At 46.0% G+C, this 12,102-nt stretch overlaps 1 protein-coding gene across 5 annotated transcripts in view; it reads right to left on the bottom strand.

Annotated features, from left to right (window-relative positions):
• Positions 1-12,102, bottom strand: part of AGO2 (argonaute RISC catalytic component 2) — a 312,251-nt gene that overhangs the window by 101,023 nt on the left and 199,126 nt on the right. The window lies entirely within an intron of this gene.

The raw sequence follows: 12,102 nt of genomic DNA, 5'->3' as shown, positions 1-12,102 counted from the left end.
TTTTTTATTTAAAAAAACCCTAATAAATTGAAAATAAACATAAACTTACAGTTTATAAACACCTAAGAACAGAAACACTACTTATAAGTGTTACATTTTGTTAAGTGTGGAAGAGACATGTTTTAAAACTTTCTTCCTAATTTATATCCCTCCACAGCATACTTAGTCTGTGGTGACAGTGCTGGGCCAGGTACCATCTACCAGAGTTCTTTCCAGAATCCTTGAATCAGATATAACCCTAATGTAATGACCACACCTCTTCTTTCCAGGAGCTGTGAATGCTGCCTGACCTGGTGAGTGGCAATCACTAGATGGACCTAGGCATCAAACTGAAAAAAACAAAAAAAAAGATCCCCAAACTACATACTTTCCATCCAGCCTCTTTTTTCCAATTCCCTACCCTTCTCTAGCTTCTCTCCTCCTGCTCCTTCCAGTTCTCTCTCCATTAACTTCTCCCCTCTGCTATCAAGACTCTTTCAGTACAGCCTCCTCTTCTCCCTCCTTTATTCCCATCGGCTGAGTAGGACCTGAGCCCCACCATAGCACAGCTGCTGCTCTCTTCTGGCCTGATGCAGTTTGGTGGCCAGTCCCAGTCCCAACGTACCAAAAGCAGGTGACAAGCAGCAATTCATAGGTACCTAGAAATCTTCCCCCTCGCAAACATTGTTCATGGGTGTCCCTATTAATTTTACTTTTACCTTCATCCAACCCTTGTTTAATTTTCCTATTTATATACATTCTTCTGGTATCACCCATTGTGTGTTTTAGGGATTATTATTTCATATTTCACTTTGGCCCCCTTTTATCAAGCTACGTAAGTTTTTTTTTAATTGCAGACCACTGCGGTAAAAGCTCCGACACTCATAGAATTCCTATGAGCGTCGGAGCTTTTACCGCAGTGACCTGTGATACAAAAGCTTTACGTTGCTTGATAAAAGGGGGCCTTTGTTCCTTTTTTGTTTTCTATTGTTCAAGTGCAACATTCTCCCATGTGCACTACACCAAGGATTAAGGCCAGCTATTGAATTCTTAACCAACAAAAAAATGCAACAAAATTGGTCCCAATCCATCCTGTTTAATTGAGAGTACAAATGATGTCAAAACTAACTAGTACATACCTGAAAGACATTTGTGGGAGCCCAAGATTTGCCTCCCCATGTCTCCCCCATCCCCCAACAATAACAGTATCCCTCCCTTCTCCTGCTGTGCTCCTACCACTGCTGGGGTCGCTGCAAGAGTTTGATGGGTGTCTCCAGGAATATCCCCATCCCAGTACACTGGAGGAGCAGTTTCTTGGTGCCATGAGACACCACTTCCTTGCGGAAGTCTTCATATCCTGGTACATTTTTCGCATCCTCCTATCTAAAAAATACAATTCAAAATCCATAAGTAGGAGTTTGTTTCACTGACCTTACTATATACTCTACACTTGCAATGCAAATGATAATATACAAAATTAATTAAGAATAAAACCAAATACCATAATAGCTCAGATCAGTGGTCCATCAAACATTTCTGACAGTGACCAAGTCAGGGCACAAGTGTCTGGCAGGCTCTCAAAGAAGAAAGCCAGTCCTCCAGAAATAAAAATAGTGGTGGTCCCAAATCTACCACTAGCAATGATTTATATACTTTTCCTCTGTAACTTGTCCACATCATTTTTAAAACTAGCTATGATTTTGCTAACTGTTTTCTGGCAACAGCTCTACAGTTGAAATGTGTACTGAATGAAAATGTTTTAAAAGTGCCATCTGTTAGCTCCATGGACTGTCTTCATTCCCCCACCCACAATCTAAATTTGAAGGACAAATAACTGGTCCTTTTTGACCACCCCACTCATGATTTGCAACAGTAAAGTAATAGCCGAGTCATTTAAGTTAAGTGCCTACTAACTTTGCACAGTGAGACAATGTAGATTCTGTCCATTCTTCTTGACAGAATATCATCTCAAGCTCTTTCGAGTTCACTTTGGATTGGCTATGGACACAATCTTTAAGTTTTGCTTTGCTTTTATTATTTAAGTCTAGGCTTTGACTAGGCCACTTAAACATTCACTTTCTTCTATCTGAAGTAGTCCATTGTTGTTTTTGCTTTGTGCTTAGCATCATAAAAATATAAGAGCTGCCCTACTGGATCAGACTGAGGGTCCATCTAGCCCAATGTCCTGCTTCCAATAGTGGCCAGTTCAGGATATCTGGCAAAGCCCACAAAGTGGCAAGATTTCATATTACATAATCCCAAGTAAAAGCTACTGAGGTTATCATCTCTGGAGTATTCCTTCAAGATTTATCCAAATTTTGGGAGGAAGTGACATCACCGAGGATAATGGCAGCTTAATTGCAGAGCTCCCCTGAACTTCGTGCTGCATTAGCGATCTTTGGCGGTGCTCGGGTGTGCAGAGTCGATTGTGTCCCTAGCCAGGAGCTGTTTATCGAGTTGTGCCCTCATGGCAAGCAAAAAAACTCGCATGGACCTTAAATCTTTTCCCTATCAGCTGGGGGTCGTCTCTGAGGCCCACGGTAGCATGGATGGGCGCACTCGAGTTGGCGGGTCTGAATTAGGACAGTGGCCTGCCTCTCCGGAAATGGATTCTCGCCCAGCTACGGGAGCAGAATTGCGATCCTGGATGGAAGATCTCAAGGGCACGATGTTGACTATCCAAACAGCTTTACAGACTGATATGGCTAAAATTTGACAATCGGTAGCTGACATGGGAGCCCGGTTGCATGATTTTGAGGAGCGGGTCGTTGACCACGATGCTGAATTGGATGCGCTGCAGGCAAAGTGCCAGCGCCTTGAAAAAGGTCAGGAATATGGAGAGAACCGTAGCAGGTGCAATAATATTCGCGCCTACGGAGTCCCGGAAACCACGCAGGCTCAGGATGTCCAACAATTGTTGGTGGATATTTGCTCCAAATTTTGGCATGCAGCGTACCCTGACACGGAGGTCCCTTTCCTGGACTTTGAAAGGGTTCATCGGGCTTTGGGGCCCCGGGAGGGAGATTGACCCCGTGATATTGTGACCTGCTTTTTGCGCTTTCCTGTGAAGTCCTGGGTGTTGCAGGCCACCAGGCAAGTGGGGCACATTATGTGAGACAATTCAAAGGTGGAATTATTTGCTAATTTATTGGCCCTTACACTGCGAAAACGGCATGACTTCCGTGAGGTCACTAAATGCCTGCAATCTCACCATATCCGATATCGTTGGCTTTACCCCTTTGGTTTCTCCTTCCAAGTGGCTAATCAACAGCATTCTGTGGTCAAGGTGGAGGAGGCCACTCAAGTGCTTCGAGCAGCTAGCTTGATGGGTGAGCCTGCGGACCCTGCGATGGAGACGTCGGAGGTGGTTTCTGTGGCATCTTCTCAGTGCTGGCGCCGGATACATCGCAATGACAGGCGTTTACAATGGCACTCGGGGTCTGACCCTGGGCCCTCTGACTGATTCTTATGTAGACCTTGGTTCTGAGCTACAGTAGGAAATTGCTCCTATGTTCTCTTTGTTGGGTTGCACTGTGTGGGACTTCTCTTCTCTGCACTCTCTGGGTTTTTTTGTTTGTTTGTTTGTTTTGTTTTTCTCTTTCTCTGCACAGCGGGAGGTGGGGAAGTGGTGTTGGCTGCCTATGGGTGACACGCTTCCTCTGTTTGCCCTATGGTTGGTAGGACTTTTTGGGGGGGATGGGTGGGGGGGGGATGGGGGACTGGGGGTTTTGGGGAATGTGTGTGATATTTTTTGCTGTTTTTGTGCTGGTGTGATAGTGGGTTTGAGTTTTGAAGCTGGGTAATGACTGCTAAGGGGCTTACTTTTTCTCTTTAAATGTCCGTGGTCTCAATATGCCCCAAAATGACAGCTTTTGTTTCGGGAGGCTGAGCGGCTACAGGCTGGGGTGGGGTTCTTTCAGGAATCCCACTTCAAACCAAAAGCTGAATCTCTGCTACAACAGCTGAGGTACTCACATGTTTATTTTGCTTCCGCTACCTCAGGTGCTGACATCCTGAATCCACTAGTTAAACATGTGGTTCATGATGCTCATGGCCGCTATCTTTTGGTAAAAGTTGAAATTGCAAATGTTCTCTATACGCTGTGTACTGTTTATGCTCCTAATATGGAGCTAGCAAGTTTTTTTGATGCTTTGAATCTTGTCCTTCGAGAGGAAGTCGAGGGGCATTTGATCCTGGGGGGTGATTTTAATGTAACTATGGAGCCCTCTCTAGATAATTCGACCACCAGAGTCCAGTATGGTAAGGCAGATCGCAAGAGGTTGTCAGCTTTGTGGGAGGCTTGGGATTTGGTAGACCCTTGGAGACATCTTAATCCTTCCACTAGAGATTATTCTTATTTTTCTGGGGTGCATAACTCCTATTCCCGATTTGATTTTTGGGGGATAAGCAAGTGTTTGCTTTCTCAAATTTCTCAGGCCACCATCGAGCCGCGAGTCTGGTCAGATCATTCCCCTGTCTGTTTTGATTTGTTTCCCACTTCGTCTCCCTTTGGTCAAAGATATTGGAGTTTTTGGGATGGTTTGTTGACCGATCCTGTCGCAGCGCTCAGAGTTGAAACAGAGTTACGGGACTATATCCGACTCAATGGGACTGGGGAGGTTTCCCCGATTACCTTCTGGGAGGCCTTGAAGGCGGTGTTGAGGGGACGTTTATTTCCATTGGATCTTTTCATAGGAAAGAAAAGGGTCGGAAATTGGAAGCTTTGCAGAAACAGCTTCTTTTTCTGGAGTGTGCCCATAAACAGGCTTCTGGGAGTACCTCGCTGCTGACTCACTTAGAGCAGACGAGACAGGATTTGCAACAGTTGCAATTAGAGGAGATTTATACCCAGCTGCAATGTTTGCAGCAAAAACATTTTTAACATGGTAATCGGGCAAGCCAGTTGTTGGCTTATAAGTTAAAAAAGAAGCGGCTGTGGAACTTTATTCCTAGGGTTCGCTCTGGAGATGGTGCTTTTTGTCACTCTTCGGAGGAAAGTGTGCGGGCCTTCTTGCCTTTTTATAAAGCTTTGTATACCCCGGAGTATTGTGCCACCCAGGGTTCTATAGATGACTATTTACAGCGAGCCCAAGTACAGAGCTTGACGGGGGAAGAGGCCGAGGAGCTTTCGGCTTCGATAACAGAGGAGGAGACCCTTTGGGCAATCTCGACTTTGGCTAATGGTAAAGCTCCCGGATTGGACAGGTTTTCTAATCACTTTTATAAGCAGTTTAAGCATATTTTGGTGGGCCCTCTGACTGCAATGTTCAGTGGCCTTGGGGAGGCTGGTGAGCTGCCGCACTCGTGGCGTTTGGCTGGGGTAACTTTAATATTGAAGCCTGGTAAGGATCTGGCTAGTTGTGGCTCGTATAGACCTATTTCGCTGTTGGGCACGGACTATAAGCTTTTTACTAAGATCTTAGCTCGCAGGTTGCAACATCATATGCCGCGCCAGGTTCGTGATGATCAAGCTGGATTTATAGCAGGGAGACAGTCTTTTGATAATATTCGCTGTTTGTTGCACTTAATTTGGTCGGCGCAGCAGGGAGGCCCTTCAGCGTTGTTGTTGGGAATTGATGCAGAGAAGGCCTTAGATAGGGTGCATTGGCCGTACTTATTGAGTACTCTGTCAACTATGGGTATAGGGGTCAATTTTTCTTGTGGGTGCAATTGTTATATACTAAGCCCCTTGCTTCTTTGTTGATTAACAATGGCTATACGGAGTCTTTTGAATTAGGACGAGGGACTAGACAGGGCTGTGACTTGTCGCCTCTTCTTTTTGCTTTGGCAATGGAGCCTTTCGCCAATCATAATTGTCTCCATCAGGACATCAGGGGTTTTACTCATGGTGCGGTCTCTACTAAGTTGCTGCTTTTTGCAGATGATATTATGCTTACTGTCACATGCCCAGTGAGTTCTCTCCCAGGGATAGTGGAGGAGCTTGACTGCTTTGGCCAGGTATCTGGTTTTAAGACAAATATGGATAAGTCCGAGATTCTTAATCTGTCGGTGCATCTTGGTGATAGGGTTCGGTTGAAACGCCAGTTCCCTTTTAAATGGGCGGCTAAAAGTATCAAATATCTAGGGATTAATATTCCGTCTAGTCCTCAGTCACTCTATAATTTGAATTTTCCTCCTTTGCTTAAATCTTTGTGGGCAGATCTTGATAGATGGAAGGCCTCTTCTCTTTCTTGGTTTGGCCGCATCCAGAGTGTGAAAATGATGGTGTTACGGAAACTTTTATATCTTTTTCAAGCCTTGCCGATTCCACTTTCGGATGTCTTTTTTCGCAGGGTCTCTAGGAAACTGTTTCAGTATATCTGGAAAAGTAAGCCTCCGAGGGTTCAACGGAGTGTGTTGTATCAATTTCAGAACCATGGTGGGATGGGTGTCCCTTGTTTGAAGCGCTATTATGTAGCAGCCCAATTGAAGGCATTTCTGACTTGGTGTAAAGCTCGCACTAAAAGTTGGGTCAAGATCAAACACCTGCATATTGATGATGATCTTTGTGTTGGGCTTCCTTGGCTGTCTTTGCCGGAGGCCAAGGCCTTGCTCTATGGCTCTAATCCTTTTCTCACCCTTACCTTTAATTTATGGGCTCATACTTGGGCTCGTTTGCTCCCCCGGAAGGTGTTATTTTTTATCTACGCCACTTTGGGTGGCAGAGGGGTTTGTGCCTGGTCGCCTGGATTCGCGATTTAAAACCTGGGCCCTCCAGGGCCTTGCGGATCTGGGGGATTTTTATTGAGGAGGGTAAGATTGTTTCCTACTCGGACCTACGGGAGGCTTACGATTTGGGGGAGTTGGATTTCTTTCGCTATCACCAGGTCTGCGACTTTCTTCGGTGTAGAGCCCTGGGCGAGTTGTTGATCCCGGAAACTTTGTTGGAATGGGCTATGAGTGGCAGCTGTGGTCGGGGATGTGTTACTCGCTTTTATAAGGCACTTACTTCCCAAAATGCCCCCCCAATTAAATATATTCAGGTTTGGGAGACTTTGTTGGGGGCAGACTTTTCCTGCTCGATGGTGGGCCACTCTTTTCCAGCACTTGCTGCGCCCCTCAATTGCTAGCTCCTTGGTGGAAAATGGATATAAGATGCTCTACCAGTGGTATCTTACACCAGTTCGCTTGCATCGTATTTACTTGAACACCTCTGACTTGTGCTGGCGGCAGTGTGGGCAAAGAGATACGTTTTTGCACATTTGGTGGGATTGCTCTAAAGTGGCCCCCTATTGGACTAAGGTGTTCGAAATTCTCACAGAAATTTTTCATAGACCTGTTTGGAAATCTATGGGCAGTGCTTTATTGCATATGCTGCATGGGGCGTTGCCACGCTCCTGTCAGACCTTGGCTTTTCATGTGTTTACAGCCAGCAGACTGTTGTTGGCTGCACAGTGGAAGCAGGTGCACCCACCTACTCGGCAGCATTTATTGGGAAAATTAGCGTTTATTTTTCATATGTCTAAATTGACAGCTCTTCTGCATAATTGCCTCTCCCAGTTTTTGAAGGTTTGGGATCCATACATCAAATGGTCATCGGCCTCCTAGTGGTCTCACCCAACTACTTTGGTGGTTTCTCATTGGTTTTCTGCACACAAATGGGTTGGGGTGGGAGGGAGGAGGGGTTGTGGAGGGGGGTTTTGTTCAGCTTTGGATTGTTTTGTCTCATACTGAAGAATCCCAGTATGACCTTTGGTGGGGTGGGGGGTTGTGAGTGTTCGGATGGTTGCTTGCGTTGTTCATGGTTCTGTATCTTTCTAAATTTTTTCAATAAACTTTTGGAACAAAACAAAACAAAAAAAAACCCCAAAAAAAGATTTATCAAAATTTTTTTTAAATCCAGCTACATGAACTGCTTTTATCACTTGCTCTGGCAAAGAGTTCCAGAACTTAACCACTGTATACGATGAGTGAAAAAATATTTTCCTCTATTTGTTTTAAATGTCCATTTGTAACTTCATGGAGTGTCCCCTAGTTTTTCTACTTTTTGAAAGAGTAAACAACTGATTCACATTTATTTACCTATTTCACATTGTTCAGAATTTATAGACGTTAATCATATCTCCTCTCAGCATATCAACTATTTTCCTACTGAAAGGTTAATCTTCTGCACAATCTCAAATCTATGGCAGACAAACACGTTTTTCTCCAGGATCTGCCTGTACTTTGTACCATTCTTATTTCTCATGATCATCATAAGACTCCCCATCAGAACTGCTGCAAAGCATCACCACAACATAATACTGCCACCACCATGTATTACTGTAGGAGTGGTGTTGGAAGAGTGGTTTGTTGTGGTTGTTTTATGCTAGAAATATTGCTTAGCACAGAGACCATAAAGATCCCCTTTACAAATGCTATGTGCACTAGAGAGAGCTGAACGGGAACGGGGACGACGGGAATCCCGCGGGACCCGCGGGCAACCCGTGGGTTCCCCCTTCGGGTCACGGGGATCCCGTGGGGATGCCCCCTAAGGTCGCGGGAATCCCATGGGGACGCCCCCTAGGGTCACGGGGATCCCATGGGGACGCCCCCTAGGGTCGCGGGGTTCCTGCGGGGCTGGATGTACTAAGTCGCACGGCTTTTCTCCCTACCTGCTCTGCTTGCAGCACAGAGCCGAACAGAAGTCTTCCCGACGTCAGCGCTGACGTCGGGAAGACTTCCGTTCGGCTCTGTGCTGCAAGCAGAGCAGGTAGGTAAGGAGGAGTAGCCTCGCGGCTCGAGTGGCTACCAAGGGAGGGGGGCGGTCCGCCCCACCCCGGGTACAGCACAGCCGGCCAGGTCCCCTTACTTTTGTGGTGCTTCCCCAACCAACCGACAACAGCCCTGGTCCGACAAACCTCCCTGCCCTTAACCGCAAATCTAAATTACCTTCTTACAGCAGCTGTAAGAAGGAAATTTAGATTCGCGGTTAAGGGCAGGGAGGTTTGTCAGACCGGGGCTGTTGTCGGTCGATTGGTCGGGGAAGCGCCACAAAAGTAAGGGGACCTGGCCGGCTGTACTGCACCCGGGGCGGGAGAGAAGGAGGGGGGAGAAGGACGCTGAAAGCACTGTGGAAGACAAAGGGATGGAGAAGGACGCTGAAAAGCCATGGGGAAAACAGGGGGGGGAAGGACACTGAAAGCATTTGTGGAAGACAGAAGGGGGAGAAGGACACTGACAGGACATGGGGAAGACCGGGGGGGGGGGGGGAAGGACACTGAAAGCACATGGGGAAGACAAAGGGATGGAGAAGGACGCTGAAAGGACATGGGGAAGACGGGGGGGGGAGGACGCTGAAAGGACATGGGGAAGACAGAGGGGGGAGAAGGACACTGAAAGGACATGGGGAAGACAGAGGAGGGAGAAGGACACTGAAATGACATGGGGAAGACAGAGGGGGGAGAAGGACACTGAAATGACATGGGGAAGACAGAGGGGGGAGAAGGACACTGAAAGGACACGGGGAAGACAGAGGAGGGAGAAGGACGCTGAAAGGAAATGGGGAACAGAGAGTGGGGAGAAGACGCTGGCAGAGAAGAAGACAGAAATGCCAGACTATGGGGGGAGCGGAGGGAAGAAGATGGGTGCCAGACCAATTTGGAAGGGGGGAGAAAGGGAGAGGCACAGTAACAGAGCAAATGGAAGACGCAGAAGGAAGAGAGACAGTGGATGGAAGGAACTGAATGAGAACATGAGGAAAGCAGAAACCAGGCAACAAAGGTAGGAAAAGAATTCTATTTCTTTTTTTTTTTTTTTTTTGCTTCAGGATAAAGTAGTATATTAGTTGTGTTGATAAAAATTTATAAACAAAAGAGGCTCTGGTCGAAACCCGTTTACAAAGTATGTATTCTTCCCAATTAATATTTCCAAATTAATAAAGTCTTTTTGCTTATTTGTAAATGGGTTTCTACCAGAACCTTTAATTCAGTAGCATAATTAAATGAAATAACTATTTCTGAAGTTTATAGGGACGGGCGGGGACGGAGGGGATTCCTCACGGGGACGGGCGGGGACGGAGGGGATTCCTCGCGGGGACGGGTGGGGACGGATGGATTCCTCATGGGGACGGGTGGGGACGGGAGGGATTCCTCATGGGGACGGGTGGGGACGGGAGGGATTCCTCATGGGGACGGGTGGGGACGGGAGGGATTCCTCACGGGGACGGGTGGGATTTCTGTCCCCGCGCAACTCTCTAATGTGTACATCATGTTGCTTTTCTTTGGCAGTGGCTTCCTTCCTGTCATCTTCCCATACAAATCATTTGTGGAATCTTGAAATTGTTTAACAGTCAGCATTTCCCACAGTCTTAGCCAGAGATCTCATACAGAATGACACAGGGACAAATTCTATCCCTGCCCATCCCTGCATGCTCTGCCCTCATCTGCTTTGACTAGGCCACTTAAACATTCACTTTCTTCTGTCTGAAGCCTCAAACACTAAGTTTTCAAGGCTTGTGCAGATGAGGACAGAGCTTGCTGGGATGGGGCAGGGATAGAAAGGGGATGGAGAAAGATCCCACTGGGACAGGGACAAATTTGTCTCTGTATCATTCTCTCTACTCTGTAGCTCTTTTCTAGCAACAAGTCTCATAACAACCTACCTCAGCAGTATTCTTACCTCACAAATTCTGACTCTGGGAGGATAGTCTATTTGAGGCAGTATCTCTGTGGTGCCTAACCATTTCTACCTTACAATGATGGGACCTGATAGTAAGTGACTTAAGGGATATTCAAACATTTAAACTTTCTATGGTCTTCTATCACCAATCTATCTTTGAATAACTTTATCCCAGAATTCTTTCAGCAGCTGTTTGTTTGACATCTTTAGACCTTTGCCTCAGATTCACTTCAAATAACAGAAACAACTTTATCCAGAAATATTTGAAGCACCTCAGCTACTATGACTGAACACAGGTGGCTATAATTTAGTTTATTATGGGACTTATTAAGGCAATCTATGGAAACTAAGCTATGCTAGGTTTGCTGTGACAGTGTGAAAACACATGCAATCTTTTTGGTTTTGTATTTCTAGTTACTTTTTTTAAATATTTCTTTAATTATTCTTTCATTTTGGAAGTGTAGAGTATGTTATGTAGATCAGCGAAACAAACTCCTTTTTAATGTATTCTGAATTACATTTAGACCTCAGAATATGAAAATAGAACAAGGTGTGAAGACTTTGCAAGGTAATGTATATTATCTTGAGAGTTAGCATTAATACAGACCTTTTTTAAATTTTCACATTAGATCATTCCAAAACAGCAGAAACATGACTGCATTGTACTTCCTAAAAAACACAGCATAACCTCTACAAAGCAGCAGTTGCAATCCTAAAAGGCACTGGTACAACTTTGAAAGGTGAGGGGCATGGAGAAAATGAACATAGGTACTGGCAGTGGAGAAGTGAGGGTGAGAGGCGCCCGGGGCAGAGGCACCTCTCCCCCACCTTCTTCTCCACCCTCCCCCCACCCCCATCCGCTCCTTTGCCGCCCTCTCCTACCATGCGTTTCCCCTTCCCCTTCTCTGTACTTTTAATGTTCCCGGTGCGAGCAGCAACCCCAAGCTGCTGCTCACGCCAGCTCTTCCTCTGATGTCACTTCCAAGGTGTGGGTCCAGGAACTGATGTCAGAAGAAGAGCTGCCGCTGGCGAGAGCAGCAGCTTGGGGTTCCTGCTTGCACCGGGAATATTAAAGAGGTACTGGGAAGGAAAGAGGTGCATGCGTGCGGTTTGAAGGGGGTGGAGAAGAGGACGGGTAACAGCACCCCCACCAAGACAGCGCCTGGGGTAGACCGCCATCCCCCCTTATTATGCCACTGGGTACTGGGCTCCATATGGGAATTTGTACATGTATCTACCCAAAGCAAACTACTAGCTCAGTAGTCTAAATAGGCCATATTTTATTATTTTTTAATCTGTTTACTATGTTTCTAAACAGGTGAGAAGGTATTCTTTTTTTATATAACAACAAAAAAAAGGGGATCCAAAAAAGATCTGCAGAAAAAATCAGCCAAGAGCAAACAAAACAAAACTGCAGACTGTGTACAAGATGCAGGCAAATTTTAATATGACAAGAACACAATATATAAACCCCTTTCGGACAAACCTTCATCAGGGGTCCATGGTAAAATAGGGGGGCTAAAA

This window comes from Geotrypetes seraphini, chromosome 2 (genome assembly GCF_902459505.1).
Source record: "Geotrypetes seraphini chromosome 2, aGeoSer1.1, whole genome shotgun sequence".
Lineage (NCBI taxonomy): Eukaryota > Metazoa > Chordata > Amphibia > Gymnophiona > Dermophiidae > Geotrypetes > Geotrypetes seraphini.
Note: the sequence above shows the minus strand (reverse complement) of the source record. Positions and strands in the feature narration are given on the sequence as shown.